Here is a 19506-nt window from a genome sequence, read left to right as displayed (position 1 = left end):
GTTCAAGAAAACTGACTCTTCTTACTGTCTATGTTTTGAACCATTCCTGTGACACTAGTTATGGATTCCGATGATTCACTTCAGGTTTACTGTATCCCTCTGACCTTCTTATTGACGATGAAACATAGAAATTGCATCGGAATTAAATAGAAAAGGAACAATGCCGACATAAGTACTAGAAAACTGACCCTTCTTACTGTCTGTTTTTTGAATCATTCCTGTGACACTAAATATTGATTCCGATGCTTCACTTCAGGTTTACTGCATCCCTCTGACCTTGTTATTGACGATGAAACACAGATATTGCGTCGGAACTAAATACAAATTGCACAATGACGACTTAAGTACAAGAAAACTGACTCTTCTTACTGTCTATGTTTTGAACCATTCCTGTGACACTAGTTATAGATTCCGATGCTTCACATCAGGTTTACCGTATTAGCCTGACCTTCTTAGTGACGATGAAACACAGAAATTGCATCGGAATTAAATACAAAAGGCACAATGCCGACTTAAGTACAAGAAGACTGACTCTTCTTACTGTCTATGTTTTGAACCATTCCTGTGACACTAGTTATAAATTCCGATGCTTCACTTCAGGTTTACTGTATCCCTCTGACCTTCTTATTGACGATGAAACACTGAAATTGCATCGGAATTACATACAAAAGGCACAATGCCGACTTAAGTACAAGGAAACTGACTCTTCTTACTGTCTGTGTTTTGAACCATTCCTGTGACACTAGTTATAGTTGCCCATTCTTCACTTCAGGTTTACTGCATCCCTCTGACCTTCTTATTGTTGATGAAACACAGAATTTGCATCGGAATTAAATACAAAAGGCACAACGCCGACTTAAGTACAAGAAAACTGTCTCTTCTTACTGTCTATTTTTTGATCCATTCCTGTGACACTAGTTATAGATTCCGATGCTTCACTTCAGGTTTACTGTATCCCTTGGACCTTCTTATTGACGATGAAACATAGAAATTGCATCGGAATTAAATAGAGCAGGAACAATGGCGACTTAAGTTCAAGAAAACTGACTCTTCTTACTGTCTAAGTTATGAACCATTCCTGTGACACTAGTTATAGATTCCGATGCTTCACTTCAGGTTTACCGTATCCCTCAGACCTTCTTATTAAGGGTGAAACACAGAAATTACAAAGGAATTAAATACAAAAGGCACAATGCCGACTTAAGTTCAAGAAAACTGACTCTTCTTACTGTCTATGTTTTGAACCATTCCTGTGACACTAGTTATGGATTCCGATGATTCACTTCAGGTTTACTGTATCCCTCTGCCCTTCTTGTTGACGATGAAATACAGAAATTGCAGCGGAATTAAATACAAAAGGCACAATGCCGACATAAGTACAAGAAACTTGACTCTTTTTACTGTCTATATTTTGAACTATTCATGTGACACTAGTAATAGATTCCGATGCTTCACTTCAGGTTTACTGTATCCCTCTGACCTTCTTATTGACGATGAAACATAGGAATTGCATCGGAATTAAATACAAAAGGCACAATGCCGACTTAAGTACAAGAAAACTGACTCTTCTTACTGCCTATGTTTTGAACCATTCCTGTGACACTACTTATAGATTCCGATGCTTTACTTCTGGTTTACTGTATCCCTCTGACCTTCTTATTGACGATGAAACACAGAAATAGCTTCGGAATTAAATACAAAAGGCACAATGCCGACTTAAGTACAAGATAACTGTCTCTTCTTACTTTCTATGTATTAACCACTCCTGTGACACTAGTTATAGATTCTGATGCTTCACTTCAGGTTTACTGTATCCCTCTGACCCTCTTATTGACGATGAAACACAGGAATTTCATCGGAATTAAATACATAAGGCACAATTCCGACTTTAGTACAAGAAAACTGACTCTTGTTACTGTTTATGTTTTGAACCATTCCTGTGACACTAGTTATAGATTCCGATGCTTCACTTCCGGTTTACTGTATCCCTCTGACCTTCTTACTGACGATGAAACACAGAAATAGCATCGGAATTAAATACAAAAGGCACAATGCCGACTTAAGTACAAGATAACTGACTCTTCTTACTGTCTATGTGTTGAACCATTCATGTGACACTAGTTATAGATTCCCATGCTTCACTTCATTTTTACTGTATCCCTCTGACCTTCTTATTGAGGATGCAACACAGAAATTGTATCGGAATTAAAAACAAAATGCACAATGCCGACTTAAGTACAAGATAACTGACTCTTCTTTACTGTCTATGTTTTGAACCATTCCCGTGACAGTACTTATATATTCCGATGCTTCACTTCTGGTTTACTGTATCCCACTGACCTTCAAATTGACGATGAAACACAGAAATTGCATCGGAGTTAAATACAAATGGAACAATGCCGACTTAAGGACAAGAAAGCTGATTCTCCTTACAGTCTATGCTTTGAACCATTCCTGTGACACAAGTTATAGATTCCGATGCTTCACTTCAGGTTTACTGTATCCCTCTGACCGTCTTATTGACGATGAAACACAGATATTGCGTCGGAATTAAATACAAAAGGCACAATGCCGACTTAAGTACAAGGAAACTGACTCTTCGTACTGTCTATGATTTGAACCATTCTTGTGACACTAGTTATAGTTGCCGTTTCTTCACTTCAGGTTTACTGCATACCTCTGACCTTCTTATTGTTGATGAAACACAGAAATTGCACCGGAATTAAATACAAAAGGCACAACGCCGACTTAAGTATAAGAAAACTGACTCTTCTTACTGTCTATATTTTGATCCACTCCTGTGACACTAGTTATAGATTCCGATGCTTCACTTCAGGTTTACTGTATCCCTCTGACCTTCTTATTGACGATGAAACATAGAAATTGCATCGGAATTAAATAGAAATTGAACAATGCCGACTCAATTACAAGATTACTGACTCTTCTTACTGTCTTTGTTTTGAACCATTCCTGTGACACTAGTTATAGATGCCGATGCTTCACTTCAGGTTTACTGTATCCCTCTGACCTTCTTATTGACGATGAACACTGAAATTGCATCGGAATTAAATACAAAACGCACAATGCCGACTTATGTACAAGAAAACTGACTCTTCTTACTCTCTATGTTTTGAACCATTCATGTGACACTAATTATGGATTCCGATGCTGCACTTCAGGTTTACTGTAACCCTCTGACCTTCGTATAGACGATGAAACACAGAAATTGCATCGGAATTAAATAGAAAAGGCACAATGCCGACTAATGTACAAGAAAACTGACTCTTCTTACTGTCTATGTTTGAACCATTCATGTGACACTAGTTATAGATTCCGATGCTTCACTTCAGGTTTACTGCATCCCTCTTACCTTCTTATTGACGATGAAACACAGAACGTGCATCGGAATTAAATACAAAAGGCACAATGCCGACTTAAGTACAAGTAAACTGACTCTTCTTACTGTCTACGTTTGAACCATTCCTGTGTCACTAGTTATCGATTCCGATGCTTCACTTCAGGTTTACTGTATCCCTCTGACCTTTTTATTGACGATGAAACACAGAAATTGCATCGGAATTAAATACAAAATGCACAATGCCGATTTAAGTACAAGAAAACTGACTCTTCTTTACTGTCTATGTTTTGAACCAATCCTGTGACACTAGTTATATATTCCGATGCTTCACTTCAGGTTTACTGTATCCCTCTGACCTTCATATTCACGATGCAACTCAGAAATTGCATCGGACTTAAATACAAAAGGAACAATGCCGACTTAAGTACAAGAAAACTGACTCTTCTTACAGTCTATGCTTTGAACCATTCCTGTGACACTAGTTATAGATTCCGATGCTTCACTTCAGGTTTACTGTATCCCTCGGACCTTCTTATTGACGATGAAACAAAGAAACTGCATCGGAATTAAATAGAACAGGAACAATGCCGACTTAAGTACACGAATACTGACTCTTCTTACTGTCTATGTTTTGAACCATTCCTGTGACACTAGTTATAGATGCCGATGCTTCACTTCAGGTTTACTGTATCCCTCTGACCTTCTCAATGACGATGAAACACAGAAATTGCATCGGAATTAAATAGAAAAGGCACAATGCCGAATTAAGTACAAGAAAACTGACTCTTCTTACTGTCTATGTTTGAACCATTCCTGTGACACTAAATAGTGATTCCGATGCTTCACTTCAGGTTTACAGTATCCCTCTGACCTTCGTATTGACGGTGAAACACAGAAATTGCATCGGAATTGAATACAAAAAGCACAATTCCAACTTAAGTACAAGATAACTGACTCTTCGTACTGTCTATGTTTTGAACCATTCATGTGACACTAGTTATAGATTCCGATGCTTCACCTCAGGTTTACTGTATCCCTCTGACCTTCTTATTGACGATGAAACACAGAAATCGCATCGGAATTAAATACAAAAGGCACAATGCCTACTTAAGATCAAGAAAACTGACTCTTCTTACTGTCTAAGTTATGAACCATTCCTGTGATACTAGTAATAGATTCCGATGCTTCACTTCAGGTTTACCGTATCCCTCAGACCTTCTTATTGACGATGAAACACAGAAATTACATCGGAATTAAATACAAAAGGCACAATGCCGACCGACTACACGAAAACTGACTCTTCTTACTGTCTATGTTTTGAACCACTCCTGTGACACTAGTTAAGGATTCCGATGGTTCACCACAGGTTTACTGTACCCCTCTGACCTTCTTATTGACGCTGAAACACAGAAATTGCAACGGAATTAAATACAAAAGGCACAATGCCGACTGAAGTTCAAGAAAACTGACTCTTCTTACTGTCTATGTCTTGAACCATTCCTGTGACACTAGTTATGGATTCCGATGATTCACTTCAGGTTTACTGTATCCCTCTGACCTTCTTATTGACGATGAAACATAGAAATTGCATCGGAATTAAATAGAAAAGGAACAATGCCGACTTAAGTACAAGAAAACTGACTCTTCTTACTGCCTATGTTTTGAACCATTCCTGTGACACTAGTTATAGATGCCGATGCTTCACTTCAGGTTTACTGTATCCCTCCAACCTTCGTATTGACGATGAAACACGGAAATTGCATCGGAATTAAATAGAAAAGGCACAATGCCGAATTAAGTACTAGAAAACTGACCCTTCTTACTGTCTGTTTTTTGAATCATTCCTGTGACACTAAATATTGATTCCGATGCTTCACTTCAGGTTTACTGCATCCCTCTGACCTTGTTATTGACGATGAAACACAGATATTGCGTCGGAACTGAATACAAATGGCACAATGACGACTTAAGTACAAGAAAACTGACTCTTCTTACTGTCTATGTTTGTACCATTCCTGTGACACTAGTTGTAGATTGCGATGCTTCACTTCAGGTTTACTGTATCCCTCTGACCCTCATATTAACGATGAAACACAGAAATTGCATCAGAGTTAAATACAAAAGGAACAATGCCGACTTCAGTACAAGAAAACTGACTCTTCTTACAGTCTATGCTTTGAACAATTCCTGTGACACTAGTTATAGATTCCGATGCTTCACTTCAGGTTTACTGTATTCCTCTGACCTTCTTATTGACGATGAAACACAGATATTGCGTCGGAACTAAATACAAATTGCACAATGACGACTTAAGTACAAGAAAACTGACTCTTCTTACTGTCTATGTTTTGAACCATTCCTGTGACACTAGTTATAGATTCCGATGCTTCACATCAGGTTTACCGTATTAGTCTGACCTTCTTAGTGACGATGAAACACAGAAATTGCATCGGAATTAAATACAAAAGGCACAATGCCGACTTAAGTACAAGAAGACTGACTCTTCTTACTGTCTATGTTTTGAACCATTCCTGTGACACTAGTTATAAATTCCGATGCTTCACTTCAGGTTTACTGTATCCCTCTGACCTTCTTATTGACGATGAAACACTGAAATTGCATCGGAATTACATACAAAAGGCACAATGCCGACTTAAGTACAAGGAAACTGACTCTTCTTACTGTCTATGTTTTGAACCATTCCTGTGACACTAGTTATAGTTGCCGATTCTTCACTTCAGGTTTACTGCATCCCCTTGACCTTCTTATTGTTGATGAAACACAGAATTTGCATCGGAATTAAATACAAAAGGCACAACGCCGACTTAAGTACAAGAAAACTGTCTCTTCTTACTGTCTATTTTTTGATCCATTCCTGTGACACTAGTTATAGATTCCGATGCTTCACTTCAGGTTTACTGTATCCCTCGCACCTTCTTATTGACGATGAAACATAGATATTGCATCGGAATTAAATAGAGCAGGAACAATGGCGACTTAAGTTCAAGAAAACTGACTCTTCTTACTGTCTAAGTTATGAACCATTCCTGTGACACTAGTTATAGATTCCGATGCTTCACTTCAGGTTTACCGTATCCCTCAGACCTTCTTATTAAGGGTGAAACACAGAAATTGCATCGGAATTAAATAGAAAAAGGCACAATGCCGACTTAACTACACGAAAACTGACTCTTCTTACTGTCTATGTTTTGAACCATTCCTGTGACACTAGTTAAAGATTCCGATGCTTCACCTCAGGTTTACTGTATCACTCTGACCTTATTGACGATGAAACACAGAAATTACAAAGGAATTAAATACAAAAGGCACAATGCCGACTTAAGTTCAAGAAAACTGACTCTTCTTACTGTCTATGTTTTGAACCATTCCTGTGACACTAGTTATGGATTCCGATGATTCACTTCAGGTTTACTGTATCCCTCTGCCCTTCTTGTTGACGATGAAATACAGAAATTGCAGCGGAATTAAATACAAAAGGCACAATGCCGACATAAGTACAAGAAACTTGACTCTTTTTACTGCCTATATTTTGAACTATTCATGTGACACTAGTAATAGATTCCGATGCTTCACTTCAGGTTTACTGTATCCCTCTGACCTTCTTATTGACGATGAAACATAGGAATTGCATCGGAATTAAATACAAAAGGCACAATGCCGACTTAAGTACAAGAAAACTGACTCTTCTTACTGCCTATGTTTTGAACCATTCCTGTGACACTACTTATAGATTCCGATGCTTTACTTCTGGTTTACTGTATCCCTCTGACCTTCTTATTGACGATGAAACACAGAAATAGCTTCGGAATTAAATACAAAAGGCACAATGCCGACTTAAGTACAAGATAACTGTCTCTTCTTACTTTCTATGTATTAACCACTCCTGTGACACTAGTTATAGATTCTGATGCTTCACTTCAGGTTTACTGTATCCCTCTGACCCTCTTATTGACGATGAAACACAGGAATATTATCGGAATTAAATACATAAGGCACAATTCCGACTTTAGTACAAGAAAACTGACTCTTGTTACTGTTTATGTTTTGAACCATTCCTGTGACACTAGTTATAGATTCCGATGCTTCACTTCCGGTTTACTGTATCCCTCTGACCTTCTTACTGACGATGAAACACAGAAATAGCATCGGAATTAAATACAAAAGGCACAATGCCGACTTAAGTACAAGATAACTGACTCTTCTTACTGTCTATGTGTTGAACCATTCATGTGACACTAGTTATAGATTCCCATGCTTCACTTCATTTTTACTGTATCCCTCTGACCTTCTTATTGAGGATGCAACACAGAAATTGTATCGGAATTAAATACAAAATGCACAATGCCGACTTAAGTACAAGATAACTGACTCTTCTTTACTGTCTATGTTTTGAACCATTCCCGTGACAGTACTTATATATTCCGATGCTTCACTTCTGGTTTACTGTATCCCACTGACCTTCAAATTGACGATGAAACACAGAAATTGCATCGGAGTTAAATACAAATGGAACAATGCCGACTTAAGGACAAGAAAGCTGATTCTCCTTACAGTCTATGCTTTGAACCATTCCTGTGACACAAGTTATAGATTCCGATGCTTCACTTCAGGTTTACTGTATCCCTCTGACCGTCTTATTGACGATGAAACACAGATATTGCGTCGGAATTAAATACAAAAGGCACAATGCCGACTTATGTACAAGGAAACTGACTCTTCGTACTGTCTATGATTTGAACCATTCTTGTGACACTAGTTATAGTTGCCGTTTCTTCACTTCAGGTTTACTGCATACCTCTGACCTTCTTATTGTTGATGAAACACAGAAATTGCACCGGAATTAAATACAAAAGGCACAACGCCGACTTAAGTACAAGAAAACTGACTCTTCTTACTGTCTATATTTTGATCCACTCCTGTGACACTAGTTATAGATTCCGATGCTTCACTTCAGGTTTACTGTATCCCTCTGACCTTCTTATTGACGATGAAACATAGAAATTGCATCGGAATTAAATAGAAATTGAACAATGCCGACTCAATTACAAGATTACTGACTCTTCTTACTGTCTTTGTTTTGAACCATTCCTGTGACACTAGTTATAGATGCCGATGCTTCACTTCAGATTTACTGTATCCCTCTGACCTTATTATTGACGATGAAACACAGAAATTGCATCGGAATTAAATAGAAAAGGCACAATGCCTACATAAATTCAAGAAAACTGACTCTTCTTACTGTCTAAGATATGAACCATACCTGTGACACTGGCTATAGATTCCGATGTTTCACTTCAGGTTTACTGTATGCCTCTGACCTTCTTATTGACGATGAATTGCAGAAATTACATCGGAATTGAGTACAAAAGGCACAATGCCGACCTAAGTACAAGAAAACTGACTCTTCTTACTGTCTACGTTTTGAACCGTTCATGTGACACTAGTTATAGATTCCGATGCTTCGCTTCAGGTTTAGTGTATCCCTTGGACCTTCTTATTGACGACGAAACACAGAATTTGCATCGGAATTAAATTCAAAAAGCACAATGCCGACTTACGTACAAGAAAACTGACTCTTCTTACTATCTATGTTTTGAACCATTCCTGTGACACTAGTTATAGATTCCGATGCTTCACTTCAGGTTTACTGTATCCCTCTGACCTTATATTGACGATGAAACACAGAAATTACATCGGAATTAAATACAAATGGCTTAATGCCGACTCAAGTACAAGAAGACTGGCTCGTCTTACTGTCTATGTTCTGAACCTTTCCTGTGGCACTAGTTATGGATTCGGATGCTCGACTTCAGGTTAACTGCCTGCCTCTGACCTTCTTATTGGCGATGAAACATAGAAATTGCATCGGAATTAAATACAAACCGCACAATGCCGACTTAAGTACATTGAAACTGACTCTTCTCACTGTCTATGATTTGAACCATTCATGTGACACTAGTTATAGATTCCGATGCTTCACTTCAGCTTTACTGTATTCCTGTGACCTTCTTATTGTCGATGAAACACAGAGTTTGCATCGGAATAAAATTCAAAAAGCACAATGCCGACTAAAGTACAAGAAAACTGACTCTTCTTACTGTCTATGTTTTAACCATTCCTGTGACACTAGTTATAAATTCCGATTTTTCACTTTAGGTTTACTGTATCCCTCTGTCCTTCTTATTGACGAGGAAACACAGAAATTGCATCGGAATTAAATACAAAAGGCACAATGCCGACTTAAGTACAAGAAAACTGACTCTTGTTACTGTCTATGTTTTGAACCATTCCTGTGACGCTAGTTATAGATTCCGATGCTTCACTTCAGGTTTACTGTATCCCTCTGACCTTCTTATTGACAATGAAACACAGAAATTACATCGGAATTAAATACAAAAGGCACAATGCCGACTTAACTACACGAAAACTGACTCTTCTTACTGTCAATGTTTTGAACCATTCATGTGACACTAGTTATAGATTCCGATGCTTCACTTCATTTTTACTGTATCCCTCTGACCTTCTTATTGACGAGGAAACACAGAAATTGCATCAGAATTAAATACAAAAGGCACAATGCCGACTTAAGTACAAGAAAACTGACTCTTCTTACTGTCTATGTTTTGAACCAGTCCTGTGACACTAGTTATAGATTCCGATGCTTCACTTCAGGTTTACTGTATCCCTCCGACCTTATATTGACGATGAAACACAGAATTTGCATCGGAATTAAATACAAATGGCTCTATGCCGACTTAAGGACAAGAAGACTTTCACATCTTACTTTCTATGTTTTGAACCATTCATGTGACACTAGTTATAGATTCCGATGCTTCACTTCATTTTTACTGTATCCCTCTGACCTTCTTATTGACGAGGAAACACAGAAATTGCATCAGAATTAAATAAAAAACGTACAATGCCGACTTAAGTACATGAAACTGACTCTTCTTACTGCGTATGTTTTGAACCATTCCTGTGACACTAGTTATAGATTCCGATGCTTCACTACAGGTTTACTGTATCCCTCTGACCTTCTTATTGACGATGAAACACAAATATTGCGTCGAAATTATATACAAAAGGCACGATGCCGACTTAAGTACAAGAAAACTGACTCTTCTTACTGTCTATGTTTTGAACCATTCCTGTGACGCTAGTTATAGATTCCGATGCTTCACTTCAGCTTTACTCTATCCCTGTGACCTTCTTATTGACGATGAAACACAGAATTTGCTTCGGAACTAAATTCAAAAAGCACAATGCCGACTAAAGTACAAGAAAACTGACTCTTCTTACTGTCTATGTTTTGTACCATTCCTGTGACACAAGTTATAGATTCCGATGCTTCACTTCATTTTTACTGTATCCCTCTGACCTTGTATTGACCATGAAACACAGAAATTGCATCGGAATGAAATACAAAAGACTCAATGCCGACTTAAGTACAAGAAGACTGTCTCATCTTACTCTCTATGTTTTGAACCATTTTGTGACACTAGTTATAGATTCCGATGCTTCACTTCATTTTCACTGTATCCCTGTGACCTTCTTATTGACGATGAAACACAGAAATTGCATCGGAATTAAATACAGAAGGCACAATTCCGACTCAAGTACAAGAAGACTGGCTCTTCTTACTGTCTATGTTTTGAACCATTCCTGTGACACTAGTTATAGATTCCGATGCTTCACTTCAGGTTTACTGTATCCCTCTGACCTTCTTATTAACGATGAAACACAGAAATTGCATCGGAATTAAATACAAAAGGCACAATGCCGACTTAAGTACAAGAAAACTTACCCTCCTTACTGTCTATGTTTTGAACCATTCCTGTGACACTAGTTATAGATTCCGATGCTTCACTTCAGATTTACTGTATCCCTGTGACCTTCTTATTGACGATGAAACACAGAAATTGCATCGGAATTAAATATAAAAGGCACAATTCCGACTCAAGTACAAGAAGACTGGCTCTTCTTACTGTCTATGTTTTGAAATTTTCCTGTGGAACTAGTTGTGGAATCGGATGCTCCACTTCAGGTTCACTGCCTCCCTCTGACCTTCTTATTGGCGATGAAACACAGAAATTGCATCGGAATTAAATACAAAACGCACAATGCCGACATAAGTACATGAGAACAGACTCTTCTTACTGTCTATGTTTAGAACCAAACCTGTGACACTAGTTATAAATTCCGATGCTTCACTCCAGGTTTACTGTATCCCTTGGACCTTCTTGTTGACGATGAAACACAGAAATTGCATCGGAATTAAATACAAAAGGCACAATGCCGACTTAAGTACAAGATAACTGACTCTTCTTACTGTCTATGAGTTAAGACATTCATTTGACACTAGTTATAGATTGCGATGCTTCACTTGACGTTTACTGTATTCCTCTGACCTCCTTATTGACGATGAAACATAGAACTTTCATCGAAATTAAATACAAAGGGCACAATTCCGACTCAAGTACAAGAAGACTGGCTCTTCTTACTGTCTATGTTTTGAACCATTCCTGTGACACTAGTTATAGATTCCGATGCTTCACTTCAGCTTTACTGTATCCCTCTGAACTCCTTATTGTCGATGACACACAGAAATTGCATCGGAATTAAATACAAAAGGGACAATGCCGACTCAAGTACAAGAAGACTGGCTCTTCTTACTGTCTATGATTTGAACCTTTCCTGTGACACTAGTTATGGATTCGGATGCTCGACTTCAGGTTCACTGCCTCCCTCTGACCTTCTTATTGGCGTTGAAACACAGTAATTGCATCGGAATTAAATTCAAAATGCACAATGCCGACTAAAGTACAAGAAAACTGACTCTTCTTTCTGTCTATGTTTTGTACCATTCCTGTGACACAAGTTATAGATTCCGATGCTTCACTTCAGGTTTACTGTATCCCTCTGACCTTGTATTGACGATGAAACACAGAAATTGCATCGGAATGAAATACAAAAGACTCAATGCCGACTTAAGTACAAGAAGACTGTCTCATCTTACTCTCTATGTTTTGAACCATTTTGTGACACTAGTTATAGATTCCGATGCTTCACTTCATTTTCACTGTATCCCTGTGACCTTCTTATTGACGATGAAACACAGAAATTGCATCGGAATTAAATACAAAAGGCACAATTCCGACTCAAGTACAAGAAGACTGGCTCTTCTTACTGTCTATGTTTTGAACTATTCCTGTGACACTAGTTATAGATTCCGATGCTTCACTACAGGTTTACTGTATCCCCCTGACCTTCGTATTGACGATGAAACACAGATATTGCGTCGGAATTACATACAAAAGGCACGCTGCCGACTTAAGTACAAGAAAACTGTCTCTTCTTACTGTCTATGTTTTGAACCATTCCTGTGACGCTACTTATAGATTCCGATGCTTCACTTCAGGTTTACTGTATCCTTCTGACCTTCTTATTGACGATGAAACACAGAAATTGCATAGGAATTAAATACAAAAGGCACAATGCCGACTTAAGTACAAAAAAACTGACTCTCCTTACTGTCTATGTGTTAAACCATTCCTGTGACACTAGTTATAGATTCCGATGCTCACTTCAGCTTTACTGTATCCCTGTGACCTTCTTATTGACGATGAAACACAGAATTTGCATCGGAATTAAATTCAAAAAGCACAATGCCGACTAAAGTACAAGAAAACTGACTCTTCTTACTGTCTATGTTTTGTACCATTCCTGTGACACAAGTTATAGATTCCGATGCTTCACTTCAGGTTTAATGTATCCTTCTGACCTTATATTGACGATGAAACACAGTAATTTCATCGGAATGAAATACAAAAGACTCAATGCCGACTTAAATACAACAAGACTGTCTCATCTTACTCTCTATGTTTTGAACCATTCCTGTGACACTAGTTATAGATTCCGATGCTTCACTTCATTTTTACTGTATCCCTGTGACCTTTTTATTGACGATGAAACACAGAAATTGCATCGGAATTAAATACAAAAGGCACAATTCCGACTCAAGTACAAGAAGACTGTCTCTTCTTACTGTCTATGTTTTGAACTATTCCTGTGACACTAGTTATAGATTCCGATGCTTTACTTCAGGTTCACCGTATCCCTCTGAACTCCTTATTGTCGATGACACACAGAAATTGCATCGGAATTAAATACAAAAAGGACAATGCCGACTCAAGTACAAGCAGACTGGCTCTTCTTACTGTCTATGATTTGAACCTCTCCTGTGACACTAGTTATGGATTCGGATGCTCGACTTCAGGTTCACTGCCTCCCTCTGACCTTCTTATTGGCGATGAAACACAGAAATTGCATCGGAATTAAATACAAAACGCACAATGCCGACTTATGTACTTGAAAACTGACTCTACTTACTGGCTATGTTTTGAACCATTCCTGTGACACTAGTTATAGATTCCGATGCTTCACTACAGGTTTACTGTATCCCTCTGACCTTCTTATTGACGATGAAACACAGATATTGCGTCGGAATTATCTACAAAATGCACGATGCCGACTTAAGTACAAGAAAACTGACTCTTCTTACTGTCTATGTGTTGAACCATTCCTGTGACACTAGTTATAGATTCCGATGCTTCACTTCAGGTTTACTGTATCCCTCTGACCTTCTTATTAACGATGAAACACAGAATTTGCATCGGAATTAAAATCAAAAGGCTCAATGCCGACTTAAGTACAAGAAAACTTACTCTCCTTACTGTCTATGTTTTGAACCATTCCTGTGACACTAGTTATAGATTCCGATGCTTGACTTCAGCTTTACTGTATCCCTCTGACCTTCTTATTGACGATGAAACAAGGAAATAGCATCGGAATTAAATACAAAAGGCACAATGCCGACTTAAGTACAAGATAACTGACTCTTCTTACTGTCTATGAGTTGAACCATTCATGTGACAGTAGTTATAGATTCCGATGCTTCCCTTCACGTTTACTGTATCCCTCTGACCTTCTACAAAAGGCACAATGCCGACTTAAGTACTAGGAAAAACTGACCCTTCTTACTGTCTACGTTTTAACCATTCCTGTGACACTAAATATAGATTCCGATGCTTCACTTCAGGTTTACTGTATCCATCTGCCCTTCTTATTGACGAGGAAACACAGAAATTGCATCGGAATTAAATAGAAAAGGCACAATGCCGGCTTAAGTACAAGATAACTGACTCTTCCTACTGTCTATGTTTTGATCCATTCCTGTGACACTAGTTATAGATTCCGATGCTTCACTTCAGGTTTACTGTATCATTCTGACCTTCGTATTGACTATGAAACACAGAAATTGCATCGGAATTAAATACAAAAGGCACAATGCCGACATAAGTACCAGAAAACTAACTCTTCTTAGTGTCTAAGTTTTGAACCATTCCTGTGACACTCGTTATGGATTCCGATGCTTCACTTCAGCTTTACTGTATCCCTCTGACCTTCTTGTTGACGATGAAACACAGAAATTGTATCGGAATTAAATACAAAAGGCACAATGCTGACTCATGTACAAGAAGGCTGGATCTTCGTACGGTCTATGTTTTGAACCTTTCCTGTGAGACCGGTTTTAGATTCCGATGCTTCACTTCAGGTTTACTGTATCCCATGGACCTTCTTATTGACCACGAAACACAGAAATTGCTTCGGAATTAAATACAAAAGGCACTATGCCTACTTAAGTACAAGAAAACTGACTCATCTTACTGTCTATGATTTGAACCATTCCTGTGACACTAGTTATGGATTCCGACGCTTCACTTCAGGTTTACTGTACCCTCTGACGATCTTATTGACGATGAAACACAGAAATTGCATCGGAATTAAATAGAAAGGGGACAATGCCAATTTAAGTACAAGAAAACTGACTCTTCTTACTGTCTATGTTTGAACCATTCATGTGACACTAGTTATAGATTCCGATGCTTCACTTCAGGATTAATGTATCCCTTGGACCTTCTTATTGACGACGAAACACAGAATTAGCATCGGATTTAAATTCAAAATGCACAATGCCGACTTAAGTACAAGAAAACTGACTCTTCTTACAGTCTATGTTTTGTACCATTCCTGTGACACTAGTTATAGATTCCGATGCTTCACTTCAGGTTAACAGTATCCCTCTGACCTTATATTGACGATGAAACATAGAAATTGCATCGGAATGAAATACAAAAGGCTGAATGCCGACTTGAGTAGAAGAAGACCGTCTCATCTTACTCTCTATGTTTTGAACCATTCCTGTTACGCTAGTTATAGATTCCGATGCTTCACTTCAGCTTTACTGTAGCCCTCTGACCTACTTATTGACGATGAAACACAGAAATTGCATCGGGATTAAATACAAAAGGCACAATTCCGACTCAAGTTCCAGAAGACTGGCTCTTCTTACTGTCTATGTTTTGAACCATTCCTTCGACACTAGTTACAGATTCCGATGCTTCACTTCAGGTTTACTGTATCCCTCTGACCTCCTTATTGTCGATGAAACACAGAAATTGCATCGGAATTAAATACAAAAGGCACAATGCCGACTCAAGTACAAGAAGTCTGACTCTTCTTACTGTCTATGTTTTGAACCATTCCTGTCACACTAGTTATGGATTCGGATGCTCGACTTCAGGTTCACTGCCTCCCTCTGAACTTCTTATTGGCGGTGAAACACAGTAATTGCATCAGAATTAAATACAAAAGGCACAATGCCGGTTTAAGTACAAGAAAACTGACTCTTCTTACTGTCTATGTTTTTTACCCTTCCTGTGACAATAGTTAAAGATTCCGATGCTTCACTTCAGGTTTACTGTATCCCTATCACCTTCTACAAAAGGCACAATGCCGACTTAAGTACAAGGAAAAACTGACCCTTCTTACTGTCTACGTTTTAAAAATTCCTGTGACACTAGTTATAGATTCCGATTCTTCACTTCAGGTTTACTGTATCCCTCTGACTTTCGTATTGACTATGAAACACAGAAATTGCAACGGAATTAAATACAAAAGGCACAATGCCGACATAAGTACCAGAAAACTGACTCTTCTTAGTGTCCAAGTTTTGAACCATTCCTGTGACACTAGTTATGGATTCCGATGCTCCACTTCAGCTTTACTGTATCCCTCTGACCTTCTTATTGACGGTGAAACACAGAAATTGCATCGGAATTAAATACAAAAGGCACAATGCTGACTCAAGTACAAGAAGGCTGGCTCTTCGTACGGTCTATGTTTTGAACCTTTCCTGTGAGACCGGTTTTAGATTCCGATGCTTCACTTCAGGTTTACTGTATCCCATGGACCTTCTTATTGACCACGAAACACAGAAATTGCTTCGGAATTAAATACAAAAGGCACAATGGCTACTTAAGTACAAGAAAACTGACTCATCTTACTGTCTATGATTTGAACCATTCCTGTGACACTAGTTATGGATTCCGATGCTTCACTTCAGGTTTACTGTACCCTCTGACGATCTTATTGACGATGAAACACAGAAATTGCATCGGAATTAAATAGAAAAGGGACAATGCCAATTTAAGTACAAGAAAACTGACTCTTCTTACTGTCTATGTTTGAACCATTCATGTGACACTAGTTATAGATTCCGATGCTTCACTTCAGGATTAATGTATCCCTTTGACCTTCTTATTGACGACGAAACACAGAATTAGCATCGGATTTAAATTCAAAATGCACAATGCCGACTTAAGTACAAGAAAACTGACTCTTCTTACAGTCTATGTTTTGAACCATTCCTGTGACACTAGTTATAGATTCCGATGCTTCACTTCAGGTTAACAGTATCCCTCTGACCTTATATTGACGATGAAACATAGAAATTGCATCGGAATGAAATACAAAAGGCTGAATGCCAACTTGAGTAGAAGAAGACCGTCTCATCTTACTCTCTATGTTTTGAACCATTCCTGTTACGCTAGTTATAGATTCCGATGCTTCACTTCAGCTTTATTGTAGCCCTCTGACCTACTTATTGACGATGAAACACAGAAATTGCATCGAGATTAAATACAAAAGGCACAATGCCGACTCAAGTACAAGAAGTCTGACTCTTCTTACTGTCTATGTTTTGAACCATTCCTGTCACACTAGTTATGGATTCGGATGCTCGACTTCAGGTTCACTGCCTCCCTCTGAACTTCTTATTGGCGGTGAAACACAGTAATTGCATCAGAATTAAATAGAAAAGGCACAATGCCGGTTTAAGTACAAGAAAACTGACTCTTCTTACTGTCTATGTTTTTACCCTTCCTGTGACAATAGTTAAAGATTCCGATGCTTCACTTCAGGTTTACTGTATCCCTATCACCTTCTACTAAAGGCACAATGCCGACTTAAGTACAAGGAAAAACTGACCCTTCTTAATGTCTACGTTTTAAAAATTCCTGTGACACTAGTTATAGATTCCGATTCTTCACTTCAGGTTTACTGTATCCATCTGACCTTCGTATTGACTATGAAACACAGAAATTGCAACGGAATTAAATACAAAAGGCACAATGCTGACTCAAGTACAAGAAGGCTGGCTCTTCGTACGGTCTATGTTTTGAACTTTTCCTCTGAGACCGGTTTTAGATTCCGTAGCTTCACTTCAGGTTTACTGTATCCCATGGACCTTCTTATTGACCACGAAACACAGAAATAGCTTCGGAATTAAATACAAAAGGCACAATGCCTACTTAAGTACAAGAAAACTGACTCTTCTTACAGTCTTTGTTTTGAACCATTCCTGTGACACTAGTTATAGATTCCGATGCTTCACTTCAGGTTAACAGTATCCCTCTGACCTTATATTGACGATGAAACACAGAAATTTCATCGGAATTAAATACAAAAGGCACAATTCCGACTCAAGTTCCAGAAGACTGGCTCTTCTTACTGTCTATGTTTTAAACCATTCCTTTGACACTTGTTACAGATTCCGATGCTTCACTTCAGGTTTACAGTATCCCTCTGACCTCCTTATTGTCGATGAAACACAGAAATTGCATCCGAATTAAATAGAAAAGGCACAATGCCGACTTAAGTACACGAAAATTGACTCTTCTTACTGTTTATGTTTTGAACCATTCCTGTGACACTAGTAATAGATTCCGATGCACCACTTCAGGTTTATTGTATCCCTCTGACCTTCTTATTGACGATGAAACACAGTAAGTGCATCGGAATTAGATACAAAAAGCACAATGCCGACATAAGTACAAGAAAACTGACTCTTCCTAGTGTCTAAGTTTTGAACCATTCCTGTGACACTAGTTATGGATTCCGATGCTTCACTTCAGCTTTACTGTATCCCTCTGATCTTCTTATTGACGATGAAACACAGAAATTGCATCGGAATTAAATACAAAAGGCACAATGCTGACTCAAGTACAAGAAGGCTGGCTCTTCATACTGTCTATGTCTTGAACCTTTCCTGTGAGACCGGTATTAGATTCCGATGCCTCACTTCAGGTTTACTGTATCCCATGGACCTTCTTATTGACCACGAAACACAGAAATAGCATCGGAATTAAATACAAAAGGCACAATGCCTACTTAAGTACAAGAAAACTGACTCATCTTACTGTCTATGATTTGAACCATTCCTGTGACACTAGTTATGGATTCCGATGCTTCACTTCAGGTTTACTGTACCCTCTGACGATCTTATTGACGATGAAACACAGAAATTGCATCGGAATTAAATAGAAAAGGGACAATGCCAATTTAAGTACAAGAAAACTGACTCTTCTTACTGTCTATGTTTGAACCGTTCATGTGACACTTGTTATAGATTCCGATGCTTCACTTCAGGATTAATGTATCACTTGGACCTTCTTATTGACGACGAAACACAGAATTAGCATCGGATTTAAATTCAAAATGCACAATGCCGACTTAAGTACAAGAAAACTGACTCTTCTTACAGTCTATGTTTTGAACCATTCCTGTGACACTAGTTATAGATTCCGATGCTTCACTTCAGGTTAACAGTATCCCTCTGACCTTATATTGACGATGAAACATAGAAATTGCATCGGAATGAAATACAAAAGGCTGAATGCCGACTTGAGTAGAAGAAGACCGTCTCATCTTACTCTCTATGTTTTGAA

Source organism: Schistocerca americana, unplaced genomic scaffold (assembly GCF_021461395.2).
Source record: "Schistocerca americana isolate TAMUIC-IGC-003095 unplaced genomic scaffold, iqSchAmer2.1 HiC_scaffold_19, whole genome shotgun sequence".
Classification (NCBI taxonomy): Eukaryota; Metazoa; Arthropoda; class Insecta; order Orthoptera; family Acrididae; genus Schistocerca; species Schistocerca americana.
Note: the sequence above shows the minus strand (reverse complement) of the source record.